Below are 11,416 nucleotides of genomic sequence, written 5' to 3' on the forward strand. Positions count from 1 at the left end.
CTCATTTTATGACCTTTCTTGCCACAGTTGTTAAGTGAATCATACAGTTAAAACAGCAACACCGTTGTTAAGTGAATCTGGCTTCCCCATTGACTTTGCTTGTCAGAAGTGGCAAAAGGTGATCACATGACCCAGGGATACTGTAACCGTCATAAATATGAGCAGGTAGTTCGGCGTCTGAATTTTGATCACGTGACCATGGGATTGCCACAGCAGTCGTAAGTGTGAAAAACAATCACTTTTTTCAGTGCTGTTGTAACTTCAAATGGTCTGTTGTAAGTCAAGGACTACCTGTACCTATGTGGGGAGAACTTTACTGCGACGATCAAGTCAATCTTTCTGTGATTTATATAGGTTATGATTACTAGGGATAGTCGCATAATTGTTCCTAACTATTCTTTTAATCGGATGGATCAAATTCAGTTGATTGAAATAAAGGAAGAAAGACACCAAACTTTGTGGTTATATACTGACTTGATCAGTAGCACTATAATAAGCTCGTGAGAAATAGAGTGGCATAAATATAGTTAGTAAAAAAATAGTAAATTAGAACATCTGAAAATGCTCAGTGGCAAGATATACAAGCATTCAGAAAATCTAGAGGGATGTGTGATCCCCACCCCCCAAGAGATCTGTGTAATCTTAATTGGAAAAATTACAGTTCTCATAGAAGGTAATACATGTTGCTCAGGATTGAACTGTAGAGTCCACAAAAATAATGTTATGTTATTTACTTCCAAGAGAAATTCTTTACAAATGCATAGATATTTCTGGTTCTGTGTAAATACAGTGCTAAATTTTAAAATTTTATCTTACAGCCTGGTGGCTCAGGCTGTAAGATAGCCTGTTATTAAAACATAGCAGCCTGTAATTACTGCAGGCTCGAATCCCACCAGGCCCAAGGTTGACTCAGCCTTCCATCCTTTATAAGGTAGGTAAAATGAGGACCCAGATTGTTGGGGGGGCAATAAGTTGACTTTGTAAATATACAAATAGAATGAGACTATTGCCTTACACACTGTAAGCTGCCCTGAGTCTTCGGAGAAGGGCGGGATATAAATGTAAACAAAAAAAATATATGATAATCAAAACATACAATTTATAGTTTTGGAGAAGAGCAGAAACTCTGTAAAAGTTTTGGAGAAAAGCAGAAACTCTGTAAAAGTAACCCTGTGCATGTGACTTTGATCTGTCTGGCAAGTTAATTTCTACTGTTCAACCTCAGTCAGTAATGAAATTAACTAGACTGTATTGCAAAGCAATTGCTCACCTTGCAAATTCTCCTGAATGAGCCGTTATTAACTTCAAGGACATAAAGCCGCACCCATGGAAATAAGTGTTGGTTTACCAACATAAGTAGTAGGCAGAATTATGCAACAACTATATTTTAATATTTAGCAAGACCAGTCTTCATTTTGTTTTATTTCATTTTTTATTTTGTTTTGTTTCCTCACATTTTGAGTTGGTGTCAATGCATTGCAGAGATGATGCAGGGAACAATATGTTGGCTTGATACGTAATCTCCTGCATCCAAAGTAAAATTGTTCACTTAAATAAGGGCAGCACTTTCTGGCACAGTAACCAGTCACTACTTAACTTGGAAAAGTCCTTTCCATTTACTCTTTCTCCTTCTTTTCTTCAAGCTACTATTATGGCCTTTGGCCAATGAAAGCAAAACGTTCGGATTTATGTAATAAAATTCATCCCAGGCTTCTTCTAGCATCTGTATTTTTCCTTCCACTACTGCCTAGCCTTTGGTCCAAGCCCTCTCTAAATGTCTCTCCCTACACAATCAGAGAAATGTATTTGTAGAAACTGATGGGACGACATTACTGTAGAAACTGATGGCAGATGGGTTTTGTTGTTATTTCTCCTCCACAGTTACTATCGAATGTGACGTGACTGTCATGATGAGGGAGTACTATGACATCTGCATAAAAGATAAATTCATCAGGCCCACCACTGCTACATAATTGGAACAACACCAATTGGAAATCTGAAGGCATTCCACCACATGTAGATTCATGGATTTTTACTCGAAAAACCACTGTTGTATATGCAGTTGAATAAATTTAATCAGGAACTGCTGGTTAGTAGAATGTGCTTAAATCTGAGGGGGTGGGGAATCACCAGGTTCTTCTGACAAAACAGAAGATCCAAATGGGGGATAAAATAAGGAGTGTATAGTAACTTCATTGTATCAGTATGAGTTAAAACCCCATGACTTGTTCCCTAGTCTACATCTTATCTCTTGATTCCTCTTTTTTTTTTTTTTGCATTTATATCCCGCCCTTCTCCGAAGACTCAGGGCGGCTTACACTATGTCAAGCAATAGTCTTCATCCATTTGTATACTATATACAAAGTCAACTTATTGCCCCCCAACAATCTGGGTCCTCATTTTACCTACCTTATAAAGGATGGAAGGCTGAGTCAACCTTGGGCCTGGTGGGACTTGAACCTGCAATATTGCAAGCAGTTGCTGTTAATAATAGGCTGCATTAGCCTGTTGCGCCACCAGAGGCCCTTCTTCTTCATACTCTGAGCTCTCAATCCATAGTATACAGTTTCATAAGACCCATCCCAGTATTACAATTTGGGTTGAGTTGGGCAAGCATTCAGCTGGAAGACTTCCTGCACAGTGGCAGATGAATTTCTGCCTGTTCCAGGTTTCCCTGTCTACTTGTTGGACACCCAAGGCTGAACTGAATGAACTTTCAAACCTAGTGACAGTGCAGGGTCAGAGACTAACTCAAAGCTCTCTCTTCAATAGGATTGTCAAAAGTTTCAAATGAATTGGGCAAAGGGCAAATGCTACAAAAGAAATATGCGCAACTGACTAACTTTCTGTCTTCCCTATTCCATTGTAAAGTATGTTCATTTTTATTTACTGTTCTCTCCCACCTGCATGGTCCCACAGACTCACTCAAAACCCTAATTTTTCAGAAGTGATATTCCAAATGAGATGCTTCTTTCACATCCTGTTAAGCTGTTTGTTTGTTTGTTTTAATGACAACTGGGAATCTGAGGTTATTTTGTTTTGTTTTATTGTTTTGTTTTATTTATCTATCTTAGTACAAACATTTCCTATCTACACCAGCTGGACTAGAATTGCCCTCCTTTTTTTAGGAAACACGTTAAATCTGAGTAGACCTTTGTTGGATTATTCTACTAATATACTTGACTCATTTACTCAGAAGCAGCGCCTAGAACTGAATTCTAAGTTTAGTATCTTATTGCCTCATACTTACAGAGAAATAAGTTCCATTGAACTCCATTGGAACATTTTCCAAAATACCAATTTTAAGACTAAGTAAGCAGTTTCATTAACTAAAAATGACCATCCTACTATAGAAAAGGGATGTGGTAGCTCTGGCTAAGACACTGAGCTTGTTGATCAAAAGGTCAGCAGTTCAACGATTTGAATCCCTAGTGCCGCGTAACGGGGTAAGCTCCCATTACTTGTCCCAGCTTCTGCCAACCTAGCAGTTCGAAAGCACATAAAAAATGCAAGTAGGAAAAATAGGGACCACTTTTGGCGGGAAGGTAAGAGCGTTCCGTGCACCTTTGGCATTTAGTCATGCCGACCACATGACCACGGAGACGTCTCGGACAGCACTGGCTCTTCGGCTTTGAAACGGAGATGAGCACCGCCCCCTAGAGTCAGGAACGACTAGCACATATGTGCGAGGGGAACCTTTACCTTTACTTACTTTAGAATAAGTAGATCTGAACTGTTCTGGGAAGAAGAAGAAGAAGAGAAAGTTTCTTCTGCCTCTTTCCCCCCTACCTTTTTATAAACTCTAACTCTATAATCCTTCTTCTTCCTTAATACTACAAACCCCCTTGTAATAATAATAATAAAAAAACTACTTTGGTTTTGGCTCCTTTGTAGTTTTCATTAGGATGCCTTTGCAGAATTTGTATCTAAGGTTAAAATACCACTTAAAACTATATGGATGAATGGACAGATGGAGAGAGAGCGGAGTAGCCTTGCATATTAGCTTCTATTCTAAGCTCATAGATTTTGGAAACTAGTGTGCTTGAGATAAAAGACTTAACATCCTCACCAATACAAATAGACGACCTGGCTCCTTGGCTTCTGTTTTACTCTGAAAAAAAAAAAATTCTTGCTGATTCCTTGGTCAGAATTAATGAACAAAATGTTGGAGAAACAAATTTCTGCCTTCCCAAATCTCAGGTCACGCCCTCCCAACTACTGGATACTTTGCAAAAGAAATACCAAAATCCGAAAGTAGCTCTTGATTTGGCTAGCTATAAAAACCAAGTGACAAGGAGTGGTTGTTTTCAATCATGTAAATCTAGTAGGGGAAAGGAGCAGGAAACAAAGAAATGGCTGGTTGCTTAAAAGGCCTTTACAGGATCACCCACTGTTTCTGATGGTCGAAGAATTCCCTGCAGCTCCGGTTCTTCTGGAAATGAAAAATATAGCTGGGGGAAAGAATCCAGTGTTGTCTGTCAGGCTTGCGGTAGAGCTTCAGTTCAGTTTGTCGGTTTTTATTCTCTTTCAACGCGGGTTAAATGAAAACTCTTCTCTTTCAAAACCTGAGAGAAATGACAGGAATCATGACAGGGCTTGTTTTGACATAGGGCTACCTCAGAACCTCATTTCCTTTAATGAAAGCCGAGAATCTGGGATTTTAGATGCATCAAAATCCTGGATTTCTTAACTGTTTTTATGATGTAGGCCAAAAGGGATTTTTTTTTTAAATGTATCCCCTCCAGTATGCAATTACTTCTTTAAAGCCAGGCAGGTTGTTGGAAGAAATAAGGAAGAAACACGTCTTTTGAGGCTACAATTTAATGCAAATTTATGGGGAAATAAACCCAGTAAACTCACTGGAGCTTACTTCAGAATAAATAGATTTATTCTGCAGGCCCTTAACCAGTTCCCTTCCTTTCTCTTTCTCTCTATATTTCTCACATGCTTACCTTTTGTTCTTGGGAAAAGGTCCTAAATCCATTCTTCTTTTTCCCCCCCATTCTTCTGATATTTTGACTTGAGAATTCAGAACTTAAGCCTGAGTCAATGAGACCAGCCTGGAAGGGACAGACAAAAAGTAGTGAGGAAGTTTCATATGAGCAGGGCAGCTAGAGAGATTGGAAACTTACGATGCAAAGAATGAAGCAAGGGCCAAAGTAAGTGGAAAAATAAGAAATGGATACAATAAAAGACCCAGCCCATTGTTTAAAAAGGAATAATAATTGCCAGCAGAGGATTCTATTGAGTGTTTCCATTTTTCCATACCTTAATTTTCCTACCCAGCGAAATAGATAAAATGATATATTGTCATATTGTAAAACAGCCCTTAATTGTTTATGTTGCTCTTCTGCCTTCATTAACCCATGAAATCTACTGGGTGGTCTTTGAATGTTATTCGCTTTCAGCCTAATCTTTTGCAGAAGCTGGATAAAATAGAATGGGGATATACTGTAATAGCGTGTAATAAAACAAATGTAAACAAATTGTTATGAAGTCTTTTACCTTGAGGGGATTATTTTCTTTTTATTCACTGCTCCTCATCCTAAACTCTTTTGTAATTTTACTTCCATTTCAATATAAAAATTATAATTATGAGCCACATTCCAAAAAAAGAATATATGTATGTAAGGGGGAAAAAATTAACTTTTTGGGTAGTTCTCTAAATTCCTGCATTTTAGTAAGATTGAAACAAATTGAAGTACAATGAGAATTGGCCACAGACTTTAAAAATTAAAAGCTGCCAAGCTATGTTCCCAAATATTAGGGGATTTCAGAGTTCTTATGTTGTACGCTTTTATGATACAAAAAAAATGATATGTTTCATTCCCAAATTACACAGGACGGCGCTTGCCATTTCAAACTTTCCAAGAGTTAGAACAGCCAGGGATATTCTTAAGACCTGTGGTTTGAAACCATTCCAAGATTTGATCCCAAAGCGGTTTTACAAACAAAATACCCCAGAGGAGACAGGATTACAAAATCTCGAGCAGTGATAGTCATTAAAAAATGTTTCAAAGAAAAATGCAAGATCCCCATAGTTAGCAGGTGTTTGGAGAGAAAATTAGGCGTTTGAAAAAACGACCACCGGAAGATTTTTGCAAACTAGGAAGTGCAATCCAAAAAAGCCTGAGGTGGAAGTATAGAGTGGAAGAACTGCCAAACTGCATCAGTTCCAGGGCTGTTGTGGATCCACCTAGTTCTGGAGCTGTAGCAGAGGACTGCAGGGCATTGAAAGTAGAAGATCAAACTTCTCAGGTGCACCCTAAAAGACCCATTTTTGTGCTTTGGTTCACTTTTGAAACAGACAGTGGGCTAACCCAGGATTCTAAATTAATAAGGAACAAAGGGAAAGGGAGCTCTCCATCTCCGACTATCAATCCCCCAGTCTCCAGATGGAAGTCTGAGTTACATTATGCTCTGGAGCATCTTCCACATTTGAAACCTAAAATCTTTAAGTGATTTCAGACAAGGTCTCTGTTGTATCTTACAAAGCTTCCATAACGGCTTGCTATTTGTCTCTTATTTATTTATTAAATTTGTATTCTTGGATTAATTTACTTTCCAGCAAAACAGAAACTATAAAGCTCTTCAGCTTAACACACTGCAAATGCTTGTTAGTTAAATTGCTGGGGTGAAAGTTCATCTAAGTAAATGGCAGGATCTGGTCAGCGTGCACTGCTTCAAGTCCAAATTGGCTTTTGGAGGGACTATGAAATCCAATATTGAACCTAGAGACGAGGTGGTCTGAGGTCACGTTCAATGCCTTTTCCCCCTAGCTAAATAAATGTCATTTACCAGAGTCAGAGCAACCCTGAAGCTCTGTGAAAATCAAATTAGTCCAGAATCTCAAGACAACAAGACAATCTCAAGACAATTATTTGTCTATATAATCTAGACAATTAAATAAAACAATATCGAAAGACAAAATATTTGCAGCCAAAATGTATTTAATAAAATTTGGGAAAGAAGGAAAGGTTTTATATGAACAATTCAGATAATAGATGCTTTATAATAATTTGAAAGACAATAGAAACACCTAAATGATGGAAGCCACTGAATCAGCTAGTCACCCCTGAGCATTTCATTTCTGCTCTTATATACCTCAGTTGGGAGAAAAACTCTTTTTGTTCAGGCACATCCTGGCCTCAAATCTGTTGCAGGATCACACTGTGAGAAAGTGTTTGACTCAGGGGTGCTATTCAGGGGTCCTAGTCTGGAGAACCGGTAGCGGAAATTTTGAGTAGTTCGGAGAACCGGCAAATACCACCTCTAGCTGACCCCAGAGTGGGGTGGGAATGGAGATTTTGCAATATCCTTCCCCCAGGAGTGGGGTGGGAATGGAGATTTTGCAGTATCCTTCCCCTGCCATGCCCACCAAGCCACACCCACCAAGCCACACCACGCCCACAAAGCCATGCCCACAGAACCGGTAGTAAAACAGTTAAATTCCCCCACTGGTTTGAATGCAAGCACCTTTATGTTGTTCTGTGGCTACTGCTTTTTTATTCACTCCCCTGTCACTTTTTAGTTCTAGATTGTCTTCTTTAGCTACTCCATACAATTCTTATGGCAGCTCCTCCGAGTTAAAAATGTGATAACCAGGGCAGCCTACAGCAACATAGACTTTGTAGGGACCCATACCACAAACACATGTCCATCAATACACACAACTGTGTTTATGTTCCTTGACCCAAGTACAGCTATAAATTTGATTTGCATCCCAAATGAAGGACTTTAATATCTGGCTGAAAACCAATACAGTGGCGAAAATAAATTGCATCTCTATCAGAACTAGGGCATGCAATATGAATATACGGTATGTTCGGGAGAAGGTATAAATAGACATGAAGGATACTAGATTTGGCTGGTGCTCTAGGAAGAGCAAGGAAAAGTTAAGCCAATTCATGTTTTTACTGTTTATATGAAGAATTCTAGGTTTTGTTTAGAACACATCAAGAAGGGCTTAATTTTTTTAATTAGGGATCCTGATGTTTGAAATAGCTAAAACTACGGAGCCCTTGGTGCTCTCTGAGCTTGGTTGTCTGAGCTTGGTTGTTTTCTTGCAAATATTTCACTACCCAACAAGGTAACATCATCAATACTAGAAAGGAGCATTGTTTGCTCTTTTTATATATTAGTATTTTCCCTATTGGTGTTGGTGGGGATGTTCTTATGATTAGGCATTTGATTATTGAAAGTTTGTTTGCCTGAGCTACTTCCTTGATTGTGGTATTATTTACTTCTTGATTGTTGGTCTCATGTTAATCTCTGCTCAATCAAGGAACTACTAACTCAGGCAAAGAAGCCAACAGGAAGCAACAACCTATTCAAGGAACCACCAAGAACACTCTCAGTCTCCCACCAACACGGATAGGGCAAGCCACTTGCACATAAAGATAGCAGACCCCATTCCCTACTAGCACTGATGTTGTTATCTAGTTTGGTAACAAAACGTCTGCAAGAAAACCACCAAGCTCAGAGAGCCTCAAGGGCCCCACAGTTCAACCCTAAGATACAAATATTCTCTTCCATTGATAGCTAAAACTAAATTAAAGAAGGCATTGTTAAAACATTTGACCAACTGAACAGGAACCACTTCTGTCAAAAGAAAAGGATTATTCCACTCACCTGCACTAGATCTTAAATCTGACCGAAAAATGGATATTAGCTGACATTTTATGATTACCATAGCACAAAAGAACGAAGGAAGCAGTACCTTCATAAGCATTGCAGCAGCTTTGCCTGCCAAATTTGGCCACGGTTCTTTTAGATAAATAACTTCTCGGTGACGTGCTGTGCTGAAATTACATAAACAGCAGAAATTACTAAGACCTAGGCCCCAGGGATTTGTGGGTTTCAAGATTTTCTGCAATCAATATTCTGACATCTGCAAACATTTATCCCTAAGAGTTGATGCCAAAAAGCTGCAAAAAATGAAAGAAATGCCATCACTTCACTTGATACACGAATTGTTTTGCCGCTATGCACCATTATTTCTTCTGTAGCTGAATTTATATAGAAAGGAGGATGGTGCAGACTTGATTCTAAATTTAACAGAAAGTGTTATGAAGAGTGTTACAGGTGATAGCATGCATTAACACATATATAAGAGCTCTCTGGCAATCCAGTCAATGAATTTATTAATATCTATTGCATACAATTATTTGCTAGAACTATTTCCTTGTTTTTCCTCTAAGAACTCAAGGCAGCTTGCATAGAAATGATTTATTTTACCACAACACTGAGGATAAGTGACTCAATGAATTTTTGTGACTAAGAATGACTATGAAGCTGGGTCTTCCTAGCTCTGGTTCCATCATTGTTGAATCAGACAGTGAAGTGTTTTTTCCGGTGAGACCAGTCTATCAGGGCAACCGGGTCTACCCAATTATGAGATGGAGCATACTGCTTCGGCTTTCGCCTTTCAGCCCCAATCCAGGAGCCTTCACAGGCAGTCGTTTCTGTGACAAACTATTTTGTGTTAAATTTAATTTCGCCAACAAAGAAATAAAGGGAGACTCGCATAGCTATTTCAAGCTGTTTAGTTCTCATCAGCTAGCCATGCCCTTCTGGGATTCGAACCCCAGACCGCTTGCGTATTAGGCAGATTGGTAACCTCTAGGCCTCAGACAGTGAAGTTTATAGTTTTAGCATTATAACTATTTTTATGAAGATACATTGAAAGATCTAACCAGGGCAAGATGACAAATGAAGATACTGACAGAACTATGCCAAAGATTCTCATAGTCTATGGGTCTTGATCAAAATGGTTTCCTTTTTTTAATATACTAGTAATATAGTTATTGGTCTTGGCAAGTAGGATTACCTGACTGACTTTGGGCAGAAACTGGACAGAATTTGGCCTTCATAGCTGGGAGATTTCAGGGATGTAGGTTAGACTGGAAAATCAAAATAATCTTGATAAATAATGGCAATGGCAAACCATTTCCATATTGCTACCAAGAAAGTAGCATAAGTATGTCCATAAAATAATGAAGAGCTGAGCTCAACTTGAAGGAAGCTTTATTTTAATTATTAATTTACCTACTTCTGCTTGAAAATGGAACTGTTGACCATCGTATCCTTCGGGGCTGGCTTCAAATTGTTCCGGTTCTCCTCCTTCCTCCAGAGCCGGTTCCAATCCACTGACTGGAGGGCCCCTACTTTGTGTGATGACTTTCTCCCTATTTAACTTTTATATGAAGTCGTTGGGTGAGGTGATCCATCAGTTTGGGATGAGATATCTCTATCCCAGGCTCTTTGAATGATGCTGTGGCTGTCCTATCCTAATATCTGGGGGAAGTTGGGGTTGGATGGGATGAAATGGGCTTGGATTGAATCCAAGCAAGAGAGAGTGGCTATGGATATTTAGACCGTCCAGATACAGGCACTATTCTTCCATCTTTGGTTCTGGATGGAGTTACACTACCCTAGGCAGACCCGGTGGGCAATCTGAGCGTTGTCCTGGCTTTGCAGCTCCTAGAAATGATTTATTTTACCACAACACTGAGGATAAGTGACTCAATGAATTTATTAATATCTATTGCATACAATTATTTGCTAGAACTATTTCCTTGTTTTCCTCTAAGAACTCAAGGCAGCTTGCATAGAAATGATTTTATTTTACCACAACACTGAGGATAAGTGACTCAATGAATTTATTAATATCTATTGCATACAATTATTTGCTAGAACTATTTCCTTGTTTTCCTCTAAGAACTCAAGGCAGCTTGCATAGAAATGATTTTATTTTACCACAACACTGAGGATAAGTGACTCAATGAATTTATTAATATCTATTGCATACAATTATTTGCTAGAACTATTTCCTTGTTTTCCTCTAAGAACTCAAGGCAGCTTGCATAGAAATGATTTTATTTTACCACAACACTGAGGATAAGTGACTCAATGAATTTATTAATATCTATTGCATACAATTATTTGCTAGAACTATTTCCTTGTTTTCCTCTAAGAACTCAAGGCAGCTTGCATAGAAATGATTTTATTTTACCACAACACTGAGGATAAGTGACTCAATGAATTTATTAATATCTATTGCATACAATTATTTGCTAGAACTATTTCCTTGTTTTCCTCTAAGAACTCAAGGCAGCTTGCATAGAAATGATTTTATTTTACCACAACACTGAGGATAAGTGACTCAATGAATTTATTAATATCTATTGCATACAATTATTTGCTAGAACTATTTCCTTGTTTTCCTCTAAGAACTCAAGGCAGCTTGCATAGAAATGATTTTATTTTACCACAACACTGAGGATAAGTGACTCAATGAATTTATTAATATCTATTGCATACAATTATTTGCTAGAACTATTTCCTTGTTTTCCTCTAAGAACTCAAGGCAGCTTGCATAGAAATGATTTTATTTTACCACAACACTGAGGATAAG

The 11,416-nt window shown here is 38.4% G+C and overlaps 1 long non-coding RNA gene across 1 annotated transcript; it reads right to left on the reverse strand.

Moving 5' to 3' along the window:
- Positions 1-907: 907 nt before the first annotated feature.
- LOC131195594 (uncharacterized) lies at positions 908-8,721 on the reverse strand. The gene is made up of 3 exons (XR_009154485.1): positions 8,632-8,721; positions 4,953-5,060; positions 908-4,565 (listed from the first exon to the last, which is right to left on the reverse strand). It is a non-coding gene; the product is annotated as an uncharacterized LOC131195594 (long non-coding RNA).
- Between the last annotated feature and the right edge of the window lie 2,695 nt (positions 8,722-11,416).

The sequence above is a fragment of the Ahaetulla prasina genome, chromosome 3 (genome assembly GCF_028640845.1).
Source record: "Ahaetulla prasina isolate Xishuangbanna chromosome 3, ASM2864084v1, whole genome shotgun sequence".
In the NCBI taxonomy this organism is placed as follows: domain Eukaryota; kingdom Metazoa; phylum Chordata; class Lepidosauria; order Squamata; family Colubridae; genus Ahaetulla; species Ahaetulla prasina.